Source organism: Lactuca sativa, chromosome 5 (genome assembly GCF_002870075.4).
Source record: "Lactuca sativa cultivar Salinas chromosome 5, Lsat_Salinas_v11, whole genome shotgun sequence".
Taxonomy (NCBI): domain Eukaryota; kingdom Viridiplantae; phylum Streptophyta; class Magnoliopsida; order Asterales; family Asteraceae; genus Lactuca; species Lactuca sativa.
The window spans coordinates 105,380,196-105,397,813 of NC_056627.2; the positions used below are offsets into that span (position 1 = coordinate 105,380,196).

General features: G+C 35.3%; 2 pseudogenes; both read right to left on the reverse strand.

Moving 5' to 3' along the window:
* Positions 1–3,887: 3,887 nt before the first annotated feature.
* LOC111915165 (cell division cycle protein 27 homolog B-like) lies at positions 3,888–7,307 on the reverse strand (annotated as a pseudogene).
* Positions 7,308–13,816: 6,509 nt separating this feature from the next.
* LOC128134182 (mitochondrial dicarboxylate/tricarboxylate transporter DTC-like) lies at positions 13,817–14,799 on the reverse strand (annotated as a pseudogene).
* Between the last annotated feature and the right edge of the window lie 2,819 nt (positions 14,800–17,618).

A 17,618-nucleotide genomic window follows, 5' to 3' on the forward strand; every position in this document is an offset into this window, starting at 1 on the left:
CTTGACTCATGTTGACTAGAAAACGGGGCCATTGACCCTGTACGCAGGGTGTACAGCCTCCTACGCGAGGCGTATGCGAACTGTGCCAAAACCCCCATAAGGTCTTACTGGCTTAACCACTTAAGCCCATGCCTAAGAACCATCGACCAAATATGCCTAGGACTCATAAAGTCTCGAAGTTTATCACTTTGGACGTCTAGAATGTTCTTAATCCAAGTTCTTAATTCACTAAGACCTTTCTACTACTTTCATGGTACCTCATAAGCCATTGGGACCTCATTTTTAACACTCAACACCCCTCCAAGAGTCTAAAAGGACAAATTATTTTTTCCAAAACACAACATACATCATCTTGGAATTTTTGGGACAAGAAATGGTTCCAAAATGCTAGAATGGCTAGATCTATGTTATACAAGCATAATGATCGAAGCTTTTACCTTATGGAGCTTTTAGGGTACAACAAAACTTTAGATCTACAAGCCAAACTTCTTTTCTAACTCCTTGATGCAATGACTCCACCTTCAAGAGCTCAAAATACCCACCAACTCACACTCTCTCACAAGGACTAGGGTTTTGGAACGTTTGTAAAAGATGGAGGCTGAGAGTGATGAGAGGGAAGGAACCATAAGGATGTTTATATAGCCCCCAAATAAAATTAATAGGGTTTCCATCTTTTATGAGTACGCCCAGTGTACACAAGTATACGCCAGTGTACCCTTATGTATGCGCAGCATACCTCTCCTGGTCCCAAAACTTACAACTTAGCCCTTGGGCTCTTATGGCTTAGCCCTTCCACCCCCATGGACTATCTAATGACAAAATTGGGATTCTTGTTCATGGTCTTTATCAGGACCAAATCAGGGTATTTCTTAAAGGACCTTTGGTCAAGGCTAGGGAATTAGTTCCCCAGTAAAGGAAAGGTTCAATAGTTTTATCATCTGGTTTGGGTATGATCGGCAGTTGCCCATGGTAGAGTTTTTGAGTTCCAACACCACAGTTGCTCGAAGAGGAGCAGTAGTAGGAAAATATTTGTGTCAGTTGCATAATTTTGTTATCATTGGTCGCGCGAGGGAAGTTTTATATTCAAATGGGTTGTAGTTAGTTAGAGTCTAGTAATTCCTTGAGAATGGATGTTAGTGTAGAGGTCCGTTAGTGCATGACAAGGGGTATGGTTCTTAGTTGCAGGGATAAGAACTAATGGAATTGGCATGGTATCATGGGAGGTGATTTGGATCGTCAGACTGGTGAAGGTCTCAAGAGCAATCTTTTGGATTTCGGGAGTTGGGTAATCATTGATATTGGTTAGCAATAGAATTCTAGTGTTGGTAAGCACAGGTCATAGGTAGTTCAGGCTATATGTGGTTTGATGGGTTGGGAATCCATTAGACTTATGGGATGAAAGAGCTTTGTCAAATTTAAGTGGAGGACAATCGAATAGAATTTCCAGGAGTTGAATCGGGTTTGAAACTAGGCCAAGCTTCGTATCCTGTTCAAGAGTGGAGACGACCCATGAGGTTGTTTGGATTGTAGTTGTATAAGTTGGAAGTTTAGGAAAACTTCCAATAGTTGGTCGGGTTTTTCTTTGTTATGCATAGCAGGTTCGTGGATAGATCCAAATCGAAGGTCGTGTTAGGACCTCACTGCCTGTTCTTTTCTCATGAGGGTTTTAGAATTCGAGGTATAACTTGAACACCTAGTTGGATGTGGATTTCGACTCAGGTGTGTGGGATTGTGATGGTTAAGGTGTGGTGAGGCCATTGGTGGTAACCATGGTCGATTTGAAATGTTGTAATACTGTGATGGGATTGTAGGATTCAGCAGGATGAAGTAGACGAACATTGGTGATCTTCATAAGTGTAAAAGGGTAATCAGTAGTGCCTTTGGTACACCGGCGAGGGCTGTCTAGGAGTATTTCTCTTTTTTGTATTAAGGATCATTGGATTCCAAGGTGGAGTCGGGCTTTTGTATCCCTCGTTTGGGTGGGACCTGTGGGCAAGGCTCGTGCGATTTTGGTAAATATAGGTGGGATCTGGTCGAGACCATTGGGTCAAGGATTTGGATCTTGAATCATAAAACCTTGTGGGTGGTCACTGTCTAACGCAGAGAGGCTATAGGCTGGGTAGCCTTGTCATTTGGACTTTAGGAAACCTGGAGGTTATCAAAAGGTCTTGGGTGACTGGTAGTCTCAACATAGGTTTGGGAACTTTTATATCCCGACCTAGCAAGGGGTGTTGTTATCAGAAGGTCTTAGGTGAAATGCAAGTGTAGATCTATGTTTCTCGGGTTATGAGTTGAGTATCAGGTTAGATTTTTGGGTAAGATCTCGAGATGGGTATCGCAAGTGTTGTGTGTAGAATTTTCGTTTCCATGGGTTGAGGAGTGGGGTATCTATCTGCCGAGGGCATCGATCGAAGGGTTCAAGGGTAATGAATGGATTCATTATTAATGATAGATCAAGCTCTTGTGATTGTGACTTGGAATGGGTATATTGGTAAAGGGCATCAAGATAAGTTAAGGCGGTATTATTGATTTGGAACCCGAGTGTGGAGTAGCTTGTTATTCTTAGGAGATGTTAGGTCACTTGCAGATCGGTTTGCATAATCTCAGAGTAAATGAATGGATCCTGTTGTGCAGCTCTCGTCTGAGTCTAACCATTACAAGGACGAGTCTCCTACTTGAATAATTATCTAAGACTTGGTCAAGTATAAGTGATCTACAGGGATAATTGGTCAGTGATTCTGTTTCTAATGGGAATCTAAAATATCTGAAGCTGAGTAGTCAGTTGGGGAAATTAATAGGATGGAATCAACAATTCGTCAGTATGGGCTGTCTGTCAGGGATTCAGACCATGTCAAGACTTCAGATTTCAAATTGATTAAATGTGTTTATGGTGCAAGGAATTCGTTCACCTTCGGTTGTAGAGCCCTGCGAGGGTTGGTTTTGGTTGCCTTAGGAAGGATGGGGTATGCTCGGGGTTATGGCTGTGATGCTCAAGTTTTTTGGCGTGTCGGGAATGGTAAAGAATGATTTTGATGGCGAAATCTAATTTAAGTGGGGGAGAACTGTAACATTCCATTTGAAATTAAATTAAGTCCTTAATGGGTTAAGTGATCTTACTTAACCCTAATCATCATTTTCTGTGAAAACCCTAATTTTGTTTGGGCTTCGAGTTGGGCCTTTCTTTTGGGCTTAGGTGTTTGGGTTCTTGTTAGGCATTTGAGAACAAGTGTATGGACTAGGAAATATTCGATGGCCTTTAGGGTAAGGCCTATGCAAGGGGTTTATGCCTAATTTGGAAAATTGGGCCTTATTTGATTGTTTGGCTTTTGGGCCATCAGAGTGCACTACAAAAAATATGCCAATTAGTGACCAAAACAAAATGGTCATAACAATAGAATGCGTCGTCACTAAATGATTTATTGACCAAAATTCCGGTCGTCACTTTTCATCACTATAGGTCCGTCACAAAACCGATTTAATGACTAGATATAAAATAGTGACTAAAATATAGTCGTCACTAAATCTGTGACGACCCGCTTCATCACTAAATTTTGTCACTAATCAATGAAAGTCGCCACTATTTTATCTACTTAGTGACCAATAAAAGTTGTCACTGTTTTATCCGATTAGTGACCATAGAAAGTGGTCATTGGTTTATCTAATTAGTGACTATAACAGGTCGTCACTGATTTAGCCTTTTAGACAAAAAAAGGTCAATAATTAAGACATTATTGAAATATTAAATGTCATTTTTAAAATGAAATATAATAATATCCAATTAGACAAAAAAAAAACAAGGCAAATGCTATAAATGTTTATAATACAACAATATCCAAATAAATCTTCATATAAGAACGGATGATTTCCCACCAAAATTATACATGGAACTATAGAGCTGCTAACACCACAAAAGCAAAATAGAAGTAATCAAATGAAAATTTCCATTTGTTGGGCATCCTTATGGAATACTTTTCAGATTCCTGCAAAATACAATGATAAAATGGTTATTTACCAAATAGAATTGCCAAATGCTCATTCATTAAATAGAAGGGTAAAATGGTCAGGTACTCAAAGGAGAGTAGGATATTGTTTCTTTTGTTGGTAAGGATTGTTTCTAAATAGAAGGGTAAAATGACCATTTGCTCAAACAAGAGTAAGATACTATTTCTTTTGTGAGTAACCATTGTTTCTAAATAGAAGTGTTAAACGATCATTTAATCTAACAAAAGTAAGATACTATTTCCTTGTTAGGAAGAATTGTTTTTTTTAAATAGAAGGGTAAAATGATCGTTGACCAAAGAGAAGGGTAAAATGACCATTTACTCAAGCAAGAGTAAGATACTACTTCTTTCTTAACAAGCATCATTTCTAAATAGATGGGTAAAATGGTAATTTACTCAGATTCAAGTAGTTTATTCTGGTCCTGGATACCCATACACGACTTAATTGGAAAAAAAAATCCGGTAAGCTATCTATATAGGTTTCTTTTTTTAATTAATACAAAAAAGTCAAGGAAAAGAAAAGGGTAAAATGGTCATATTATATGGTAGTAGGAATGGAGGGTTGTTACCTTCATATAAGGCAATGCATTATAGATCATAGCAATTTCACTTAAGATGGCAATTGTATATAACACAAGAAAGGTGCTATACCTACACTCACACAACCATAAGTTACAATTTTTATAAAAGAGAGTAGTAAAATAATCAGAAATAAATTTTTATGATAGTGCAGTGCCATGCATCATGCCTGACACATGTTGTGTCATGTGTCAGGCCTGACACAATGAGTACATGCGTCAGGCCTGACACAATGCGTACATGCGTCGCGAAAGGTTTTAAATCCAAAGCAAGACCAAAATGAAGCATGGCCTGGTCATACATAAGGCAGCGTTTATATATCTTTTCGATTAATGCATACACCCTGCTTTCACAAGGCGCGTATTCTTTAAGCTCTTCTAGAAATTTCAAAGCACCATTAAAATGTTCCATGCTCACAAGAATATTAGCTTTTTAATACATCGGGAGAGGGTTCTTCTTATCCGCTCTTATCGCGTTCTCCATTATCTCTAAAGCTTCTCGTTTCTCTAATAATTTATAAAACTCAAATAATTAATGATAATTTTGAATGTAAAATCATGAGAATGTATTGTTTTTGTACCTTTAAGGCATGCAATGAGGTTCCCAAGTAAGACATTATGACAGAAGAACGGGGGTTTATTTGGTGAGCCTTTCGAAAGTGATGTTCAAAGAATTCGTATTTCTCTTTGCGAAGATATATCACGGCAAGGCCATACCATGCATTATAATGTCTTCCATCGATTTGAAGGGCATTTTGGTAACTTTTTATCCCATTCTCCAAGTCCTCCAATGCCACATATCTGCAAACAAAGATAAATGCATGTAAAAAAAGTGATGTAAGGGTACATTTGTAAATTGTACATGGGGACAGGAGTCACAAAACAAGCTTTTATGGATATTTTTTATAATGAGGGTAAGGGCATTTTTGTCTTTTGAACAAACCGGACATTGAGTTTAATTTTTGTCTAGATAATGTTTTGTATACGTAAGGTGTGTTTCTTTTTTAGAATGAATATAAAGCGTATGATCAAGACTAAATGACCATTTTACCCTTACTATCCAAAAAAACAAATTTCAAAATATGAAAAATAAAAAAAGTAAATAAATAAAAAAAGCAAAAAAAATCATACTCATGACCACAAAGGGTGTGGGCATATGCGAATCTTGAATTCAGTTGTACTGCACGTTGAAAGTTCTTGAGAGCAGTTTCATGGTCTTTTTGTATACTAAAGCAATTTCCCGTTGCACACCTGTGACATTTATATTTTAAAAAAAAGTAAATAAAATATAAAAAATATGTCCTTATAGAAGAGATAACTCAACCACTTATATATATATATATATATATATATATATATATATATATATATATATATATATATATATATATATATATATATATATATATATATATATATATTTAAATGGTTACCATAATTGAGGGGCTAAGCGATCCGTTGATATTAGCTCTTGTGCCAAATAACTCAACCTCATATCCTCCTTCAGGTATGTTAAATGCTACAACATACGAGACCATAGATTATGTAAAATTACCATTTTGCCCTTTGGGGGTTTAATTATATTGTTATAATATCAATGAGAACTTACATATAGAACAACAGAATAAATATTCATTCCTTTTAAGCTATATGGAGAAGCCAATCTGGCATTGCTAAAGGCAGCTCAACTTCTAGATAATCAACCAATTCAAAATGAGATTTTCCCACATGTGGTTAAAATTACCAAAATACCCCCAAAGTGAGATTTCCATTAATATCAACTTAAAATATATTTACAGAAAAAAAAAACATGGAACAAAATACCAGATATTCATTAATTCTAAATTTTATAAAAGGATGCTTTTATATATATATATATATATATATATATATATATATATATATATATATATATATATATATATATATATATATATTAACATTAATTTACCTGAGAGAGAACCCAGCCTGTGTTATATTGCTTATGAGGAAGTTGAAGAAACACAAAACTTAGTCATAGCAAATTACATCACTAAAAAAGGTCTTCTTTTTAAGTATTTTTACTTTCATTTCTTTTTATTCCAACATTCTATATAATAAAAGTACATTGCTATTTCTTGGAAACTGTGTTAGTTCTTGATACTACCTGACACCAATATAGACACATTTATCCCTTAATCCCTTAATCCCTGCTCTCCATACATGAAAACTTCATTAAGACATCAACTTCCAATTTCCTTTGTGATACTTCTAAATTGTTGATTCAGATGATTTATTCCATAAACAAACACTCCACGGAGCTAGGTCTAGGGTTTCGATATCACAAAAGAGAAGTATACCCTATTTGACCTCCTCAGAAAAGCAATCACGGAATTAAATAATAGCAAATGCAGGAGAATATAATAGAGCTAATTAATTACCATTGAGTGTACATATCCAGAACAACGGTCTTATCACCGACGTCATTAACGATTGCCCAAAATGTATCCTTATCAACGTCGGTAACCTGACCTATAACGACCGTCGGACCGGACATCTCCAAGCTCGATCTCACCTTCATCGAAGACCTCAAGTTTTTTCTGGTTTTACTATCGATCGACTTGGTTAATGCAACAGATCGGTGAACATCTATGCCGATGGTAAACTGTTTAGTCGGCCATGATGATAGTGATCCAGTTGATGGCGTTGGCGGAATCGACCGGCAAACATGATGAATTTGTAACACCATTGTAGCAATGGAGGGCGGTTATCTCGAAGTATCTGAATGCTTAGAAGGAGATGTGATGGAGCGACGATGGACTGGTGGCGACGGAACGGCGACGATGGACCGACGACAATGGTCCGGCGACGATGGGTCGGCGCGATGTTGTCAAACTTGATATTGTTGTGTATCAATTTAGGGCAAAAGAGGTGTGTTGAGTTGACTTTTCAAAAAGTTACAAAAAGTCAGGATTTCCTCACTTTTCCAAAAAGTTGTTTTTCCTTGTGTTAAAACTCCAAAAGTTACTAGTTTGTCAAACATCTTTTTGTTTTTTTTTTCTTTTACAAAAAGGATTTTTGGCTGTGAAAAGCTAAGACAAACACCCCCTTAGGGCATAATACTCTTTATTGGTAGTCAAAATTAATCAACCTTGTTTCTCCTCCTTACTAAACCAATTAATCGTGTTTACAAAAATTATCTATATAAATATAATTTAGTCAAAATTAGTCAAGTCTCCTTATTTAGTCAAAATATAAATACAAAGGACTTTTTTAAATGTATTTTTCTTTTTATTTTTTCAACTTTTTCCAAATATTAATATAGTAATATGTTTGATAAGAACCATTCAATAATGTAACCAGGCTTTGCAAAATTATATATAAAAAGAAAATATAGCTGTAATTATTTTCAAAAATAAAAAATATTAATTAAGAATATTTCAATTTTTATTAATTGAAAATTATATATATATATATATATATATATATATATATATATATATATATATATATCTCCAGTGACCATTGTTTTATGGTCACTAATTGTTTTTTTCGTATAATTCACTACTGACCACTATTGGGTGATCACTAATTGTTTTTCCCTATTTAAAGAGTAGACGTATAGTTTTAAATAAGAGTACTCAATGACCATTATTTTTGGTCACTAAACCTCCAATATAGTGACCACTTTTTTTTCATTAGGCTGCTAACATATTGACCATTATTCTTAGTCACTATATAGTTAACATAGTGACAACTGTTTTTAGTTACTAAATAGTTATTATGATATGAAACAAAAGTAGTTTAATTTTTTCGCGTTTTAGTGACTGAGTTAGTGACCACCTTATATAATTCGTCATTAAATTTGTAGGATTACCAAAATTCAATGAAAACTTAATTTGTAGTGACTAAAAGATGCTTTCAGTGACCAAATTTTAGGTCGTTACTAAAAATTAATCACTAATAAGGACTTTTCTTGTAGTGGTGTAAGTTTGCATCTTGGGCTTGGATCAAGGTAGGTTGGGGGTAAAATGGTTTTTTTAGCCAAGTATGAATTTATGGTTGTTATGGTATTGATTCTATCGAATGCTAACCATATGATTATCTAAGTGAGTTATATATATATATATATATATATATATATATATATATATATATATATATATATATATATATATATATATATATATATATATATATATATATATATATATATATATATATATAGTGGGCATAGTTTTTCAAATATTAATATCTTGTTAATCAAATCGTGTGTATAACTTATTAAAAAGCCTCGACTGAGCTATCATTGATAGCAGCTTAAAACTAGTAGATATAACATATTTTAAAGTAATTGTTATTTTTTTAGTTAGTTTTGATTTTCATAACACGTCGTCATTTGTTGTTGTTTCGGCTTTTACGTACCCTTAACTACTTAGTTCTTTCATTTTTTTTAATCGGTGAATTTTACATGTACTTCAACTACATATGTAACGTTCAACTTTCAATTACCTAATCTCACAAATAACTTATAGTAAATGAAAATAACTGTGACAATTCGAAATTTCCATTTGTACAAACCCTACTGACATGGCCTAGACTGCTCTAGCGTGCTAGCCTGGCCTGGCGCGCTCCTGCCAGCCATGTCTGGCGTCCCTTGCCAGCTTTGTCTAGCACTCCCTTGCCAGCCCTGCTGGGGACTCTCCTGCCGGCCCGGCCAGACGCTCCCTCACCTGGCACTCCCTTGTCATCCCTTCCTGGTGCGCGCCCGCCAGCCCTGCCTGGGGCGCGCCCACCAGCCCCGCCCGGCGCCTCCGGGCGGCCTTGCCCAGCTCCTTGTTAGTTGGGCCCGAATTGGGCTGGCCTAAGGTCTGCCCTAATTCCTTACACTACTTAGTTATTGGTATGTGACCAATGATATCAGACTGTGCTTAGTCATATAAATTGTACGTCGTTAGCTACAGTCAAGCACTTCAAATAAAAGTCAAAATCATTACTGCTAATTCTTATCCAGTTTAAAGTCCGTTTGAGTGTTTTTAATATTAATTCTTAAAGAGAACAAATAAAAGGAAGTATTTTCTAGGATTATGGAGTAGGAATAAAACAATTAACACCTTAATTAGGTGTTCACGACCGAACATTAGGAGTTTAGGCCGTGAACTCCCTTGTGGTCGTGAACTCATGCTTAAGGCATGAGTTTACTCCATTCCTTCCTCATTTCTCACTTCCCAGCTCAAGAACACCTACATTTCTATCTCAAGTATCATAACATCTTTCTTCCAATCTCCCGAAAATGTAAGTATTTCTTCTATTGATTTGTTGTTATAACACCTCATCTAGTATTTATACATGATTTCATTCATGAAATCTTCTCTTTTTCATAGATCTTCAAGTGTTCTTCAAAGCACCAAGAACACACACTAGTGTTCTTGGACTTTAAACACTCTTACAAGCTCCCTATAAGTAAGCACACTCCTCCTATCTTGTTATGTGCTTAGATTGCTTGTTAAACCATTGAAAAACACCAAGAATGCCCAAGAACACATGGGTTTACGGCCAAGGCAATCTCCTTGGGCCGTAAACACCATAAGGTGGTGCATATTGTGCCACCATTACCTCCTAGAGCTTGGATATTGGACTAGAACCCTTCCTTCTTGAGCTTATCACATTAAACTACAAAATGGTGGGAGTTACCATGGGTTTACGGTCGTAAACCCACTCGAGCCGAAAACTCTAGGCCGTAAACTCCATGGGGTTTGGTCCTTGGGCCGTAAACTCTAAAGCAAATCCTTACACTCCTTTGATGCAACCCTATGACCCTCTAACACTTAGACCAAGGTGTTTTACATGTTTTCGGGTGTTTATACACTACTAGAAAAACAGCCTTTTACGACGCTCAAGGAAGGTCATGTCATAAAGAGAGACGACACGCATTACGACGCGCAGTTATGATACGCAATGCATATCAAGGAAGGCCCTGTCATAAAGGAAGACGACACGCATTTGCGTGTCATAATCTTACGACGCGCGTGTTTATGACATGCAATGCATATCAAGGAAGACCCTGTCAAGAAAGGCCATGTCATAAACAAAGACGACACACATTTTTGCGTATCGTAATTTTAATTTTTTTTTTTTAAAAAAAATTATTTATAGATATACTAATTTTCAAATTAAATTTGCGTTTTCGTAATAAAAAATAAAATACCATATAGAAAAAATACAATACATTGCACAAAATTTAATATCATACAAATAATCATTCCAATAGTAGACAAATGTAACATTTCAACATTTTTTATATAATTAACTAAATTATTAACCAAATTTCCTAAAATACCAACATACTTTTCTATGAAGAGCATTAACACTATTCTTTTCCATCAAAAACTTCAAAACATGCATAATTAAATGAATGTGTAATCAGCTACAGAAATTTGTGTGAGCATATGGCAATAGAAAGAGAAGACGATAATCAGAAACGAAATTTTTTGGCATTGCAAACCATCAAAATTATTGGAAGTATATGTATACTTCATGTTGGAGGCGTTGACTTTCTGTCATTTTATAGCAATTTGTCTACTTAATATATAAAGACTCCAACAATAAATAGATATGTTATGTTACCTTGACGCATCTCTGCTGTCCAAAAGTATCCTCAAGTAGGAGCTTTCTTCAAATTTGGAAGCCTCTCTGTTCCCCAAATCAATCAATCAACACACAACACAAGTGAAATGGAGAAAGAACTACATTAAAACTTAACAGTTTCAATCTCTTCAAGATTCAAAATTCAAGAAACTCTGAAGTGTCATTGCACTCATTACATAAGATCCAAACCTGCAATTTTCACATTTATCCATTCACTTCTACTGTTTCAATCTCTTCAAGATTCAAAATTCAAAAAACTCGTAATATAATACCTTCTTTTGTCTATAATTTTCAGGCATCACAGTAGCTTCAATCTGAGAATTACAAAACAAACCAACTTATAGAAACGAAAGATGATCAAGAATTTGTTGATTAAAATTAAATTTTCACAGTCACAGATTCAATAGTTGCACCTCTTCATCTAGTCTCTCCACATCATAGACATATCCATTACTGATTTTGAGCATATGGGACAAGAGTATCTGTAACAATATCCATTGAAATTTAGCTAAAATTTCACAAGATTTGGAGATGAACTAATCCAAGACAAATTTAGATTGACTTACTTATTACGCTTAATCATCTCGTGATAGCATTCTGAGTGCATTGTGTTCCCAAATTTCATCACAATTGTGTCTTATAGCGAGCAAAATAAGAAAAGGTATTACATCATCATCATACCAGTTGATGTATTCAGAAGATCTGATGGCCGACTAGTTGAGAGCATCTTGCCTGTATCAGGGGCAATTGTGGAACATAACGTAAGACTATTTGGTTCGTTAAACCCATCAAACCATGAACCCTAAAATCCATTCCAGTAAGCTTTCCATTTAGCTCTGGCAACACCTTTCCCACAGCCTATTTTTTTTTTATAAAATATAAAAAGATTCATAAAAAAGAATATAAAAATTTACAATTTCATTTTATATAAGAATAATTTATACCTTGGCATCAAACGACAAGAAACAAGATTTATAAATATTTTTTTTATAAAAAGAGTTATAAAAAAAGACACAAATGCCCTCCTAATCCTTATCATCAAATGCTAACACAAACAATCTTCCAGAAATTGGGGACACATTTGCTACATCCCAATTTGAAGTTATCTAATATTGAAAAAAATAAGAATAATAATTTAAGATGCTAAACTCACCAACAACTACTTTTGTCAAACCAGGAAGATCGACCAGGGTTAAGTTCACAACTATCAACATCATACATTATTAAGTGAGTTAACTGTTAATAAGTAAAGAACTTAAAGTTAATAATACTATCTTTAAGTAAAAGGTTAAATATCTCACGATTAGGAGAATAGATACCGAGATATATATGAACTGATGAAATCTATTTGCTTCGTCCTGTCTCACGATCAGTCTCATCAGAGATTTCCTTCCTCACAGTAGTTGCACAAGAAAAACGATGAAGATATGTTTATTGATTATACAAATCTTCAAACTATGAAATTTGGTGGTTCCTGAAAGAAGACAGAAAGATAAGATGTATAAAATGAAAATGAAAGAATAATTCATATTTGGGGGTGGGGGAGGGGGGCTGGCTTACATCATGATAATGTTGAGGTAATACTAAAAGAAGTAGCATGATTCATCCATAATCACAAAGTCTACATTTTTCATGTTTTACTTTTCTTGTATGTTAGACCAAAACCCCCCAATGTCTATGATACAAGATGCTATAATTTACGGGATGTTTATAGTTACTTTGAATTAATTCATTGGGGCTTAGTTTCAAAAAGACAAAAGATGTAACGAAATTAGTTTTTGTTGTATGTAAGATAAATTTTATGATTTTGGTTGTTTGTTATGATTGGTCTGCAAGTATGAATGCTTGAAGGAGGCTCTGAGCAGATTGGGTTTCATTGGGAGTACCCGAAATAACCACAATGTGATCACTTGTTCCTGAACGTGGCTCATGCACAACCACTTTTGCACCCGAAATCGGCTTTTACATAAAACCAAAATGCTTATTTATTTATAGCAATCAACAAACCAATTTTCAATGATATAATAGAAAAGTATATGGAAGTAGAATTCCAATTCCAATTACCTGTCTTAAACGAGTGAGGTTGCTTCCATTCTCCCCATAAACCAAAGCAATGACAGTTTAGGGTACTAGAATTTCCACACTCATGTTACTCACTATAGCAGCAGATCTACCTATAGAAGTTGACCCTGTGCTAATATCTTGTCCCATCTGCAATAAATAAAGAAACATTTCAATTCTCAAACATCAAAAATAGGAAGAAGAAAAAAGAAAAAAGAATAATACCAAAAGGTGCCATTTTCCAGGTGTCATAGGACGATCTATGCTACTACTTGAGAGTTTGAGATTATCCACAGCTTGAGTTAAATTAGTATTATGCTGATTAGGATAATGTGACATGGCAACAGAAGATTGATGGTGTGTATATGTACCCTTTTTGTCCCAGTTCCAGTTTCATGGCTATTTGACATTTTATTTGAGAATAAGTTGTTTCTTAGTCTTCCAGTAATACTGTATAAAGCATCTCTTACATTTATCATCTCTCCTATCACTTTTTATTAAAAATGAAAATAAAATTATAACAGATAATTTGTATGTATAGTAAATTGGTTAAATGCAAGAAATGGTGATCACCAACACTACTTGATCAGTTTCAGGTGCACACTTAGGAACTTGATGATCACCAAATATCTTTATAAAAGCACCAGTCATCTTTCTCATATATGCAACTATGGGCCCACCTTTACCCAACAGACAACCCATTTGGTTTTGTGAAATCACCAGTCTAGCAGAAACCTGGGCCCCACTGGATGATGCCATATCCATCCCCTTTTGAAACCCAGACTCCACAGAACTATTGAATATAAGAATCACTACATTTTGTAAAGCTGGATTTCGTGACTCTGCTACACTCTTCTTACAATTAAAAAAAGGAAACAACACCTTGATCTTACCTACAATTGTAGCTGCTTCAGAAAACCAAGATTGTCTTTGAAGAACTCAACACTTTGATCATAGGAAGCAAGCATGCCTATGTTCAATGCCATTGCCCTAACCACAGTGGGACCAACACCTTTCCAGAGAGCTAAAACTCCTTCATCTGCAGTAATTCTGTAGAGGGTATGGAATGGGTTTGTGTAGTTACTACGTTGGGCTGGCATCAGCTTGCATATGGATGAGTGCCAGCTCAGCAAGGCTTCCTACACAGGCTCCGATAGCACCAGCTGTCAACCCGCAGAAAGATTTTTGATATAAAGGTAATGGCTTTCCATCGTTGGCTTCAAGTGCCTTGTTTCTCAGAATCCTATCAAGTAATTAAAGAGTCACATAAACAACCAAAAAACAATAAATATGTGTTTTTTTGGTTAACGAACCATTAATGGTGTACCTGAATGTACCAAGCCTGGTTGTTGTGTATGTAGCTTGTCTAAGTAATCCGTCAGAAAGAACTTGTTCAAAACAAATTGCTTCACAGATTAGTAGAAGAACAATGATGAATGTAGTACTAAGGTATGATAAAGAAATGAGAACTAGGGAAGGGGTTATGAAGAATCAGAGTAAGATCAACCTTACAAATCTATAGAGATGCACATTTTAGTACCTTACAAAACATATTCTTTTCCAGTCACTCAACACTCAGACAACTAATTTGGTTGAGAGCTCACCAAAGTCGGTGGGCATACAGCAAAAATTGCTGAGAAGAGTCGAGGACTGAGGAGCAAGGGAAAAACCCTAACTAACCTCAAATTAATCGGTTTTTACTGAAAAAAAGGCAGAAATCAAGAGAGAGTTGGAGTTTACCTGTATAGGCGCTTGGTATGGTACCGCCGATCCACCTTCTTCTTCTACCACCAGTGTTAGTAACCAGAACGTCAAGAAAGCATCGATACAGTAGAGCCGTAGCCGATGGGGAAGAAAAATGATGAATTTATGAAGGAGGTGTAACAGGTATTTGATATAAGAGACGGTGAGGGCAACATAATTTTTTATGGGAACTATGTGTGGTCGCGAAGGGGCTGAAATCAATTAGACACAAGAACACCACCATATCTTCTCCTTCGTTGCTCTATTTTTCAGGGTCCAAGTAGATCACTCTCACTGCCGATGATGGAGGCGAGAATAGTGGTGGTTCAAGGTCGGATTTACGGATGAAGAAAGTTATTCTGAAAACCCTCGCAGAAGAAGAAAAAGAGAAGGTGATGAAGAAGAACAGTTATTAAAAGAGGGGAGGAGGTGGAAACAAAATAAAAACCAGAGATTGGAGTGGTGGGAAGAATCGAAAGACACGGTTAATGATATATATATGAAATTAATAGGTGAAAAAGGTGTTTGCTAACCTCGGTAAAGGATTAAGCTAAACCCATGAACAACACTGTGTACGGAAAGTCTGAAGAAGCAGCAATGGAGAATTCGGAGCACCTAAGAAGCGAAGGAATCCGATGACGGTGTGTTTATGGAGACGAGGGAGAAGAAGGTGGGGGTTTAAAAAATTGATCCATAATTTTAGTGTGAGGGTCGATTTGGAAGAAATCTCAAACCCTTAACCTAAAACATGATGTGAAGCAATTGATCCTTAATATGAGGCTAGAAGAGGAAAAGAGGGGTGGAGACGAGGGAGAAGAAGGTGGGGTTTAAAAAATTTGGGGATTTCATTTTCCCTCCGAGACGCGCGTTTCTTAAAAAAAATATAAAACGACATTCACAGACGACGCACAAGTGCTTTCCGTGTTTTTAATATTTTTACATGAGACACTAATTTAAGGGCACTCAGTAATGTACGACCTAAATCCTTAAAATTTTTGAAGAGATAACACTTTTTTAATGTCGCTCTCTAATGTGTAACATAAATCAAAGAGCGTCGTGTTTTGCGCGTCGTAAAAGGGTCTTTTTCTTGTAGTGTATATACTTGATTAATTGATGTTATAATCACTATATATATATATATATATATATATATATATATATATATATATATATATATATATATATATATATATATATATATATATATGATAAATAGGATCATTGTGTGTGTTCTAGTCTTCACTTGACACCTAGCACCTTATCCAACACTTCCATCCAAACCACTCACTACAGGTGAGTTCATACCCCTTAATCAACCTTTTAAATGTTTTTAAACGCTTTTATGTGGGGAATACAAATGGAATCAAACTAGTTATAATATCAATCACATGAGATTTCTAACTTGCAAACAAATGAAGTTACTATACTTATAACTGCTTTGTCAACAAAACTACTTCATAATGATTATCAAACACCTTTTACATGTTAAACGATTTTTAAAACTTAGTCTTAGTTACCAAATCTTTACTTTCATTTCTTTAAACTTATATACTACAAAATCATGACTAATGCATATATAGATATATAAGTAAGGTTTGAAGGACTTAGGACTGATAATTCACTTTAATTCTTGTTCCTTGTTTGGTTGTGGATTTAGAGTACCCTGTTGTTTGTCCGAGTGTCGTTTGATCCTTAGTTATATATCATGTATATATGTAGATATAAAGCTTTTACTTTAGTTCTAACACTTTGGGTAGCAAAGGTGTATGTACTAAGTCATTTATACAACATTACTAGTAAACTATAATAGGTATAGCTTAGAGGTATACTACTTACTATTTCTAATACTATGAAATATACAAAGAGTCAGTTCGTACATGAGTCAATACATACTTTAAACAATACATACACTACACTATACAACCGAACATACTATGATGGAGTCAGAGAGAACATACTACACACTAGAAAGAGAGCACATACACTAGTACATACTATTAATACACACTAAATACTATACTAAAGAACATACTATGATGACAATCGGGGAGGGCATACACTACACTAGTACATACAGTACATATATACTATAACATAAATGTGAACCACTATTTCGGGGCATGGCATCACCTGCCATGGCTTGATTTGTATCCAGAATCTCCTGGAGGGAGAGCATGAATTTGTGTATAGATCTATACTGACTTGATAATCCTACAACTTACTGCTAGCTACAGTGGGATCTGCAGATCTTCGGGTGACAAATGTCATTACTGTTCGACGTATTACAGCATCGTGATTTCCCTAGTCAATTAGTACGGTTACAATTATATCACATTATACCTTAATTAACAGTTGGTTTAAGGTAGTTAGTATAGCAGTAGTTACTATAACATAATACTACAGTACTTAGTTATTTTCCCATTAGATCTACTTTGTGATCTCTTCACATAAACAGTAATGTAAAAACTATATTTTACTAAATGATAGTCACATTTGGGAGTAATACTCACTTTTACAACGAACAAACATACAGTATTTGATGCCTTGGTAGAAGGCTACTTTTAATAGAAAATATGGGATTTTCTGTGAGTTACAAACCATTACTACA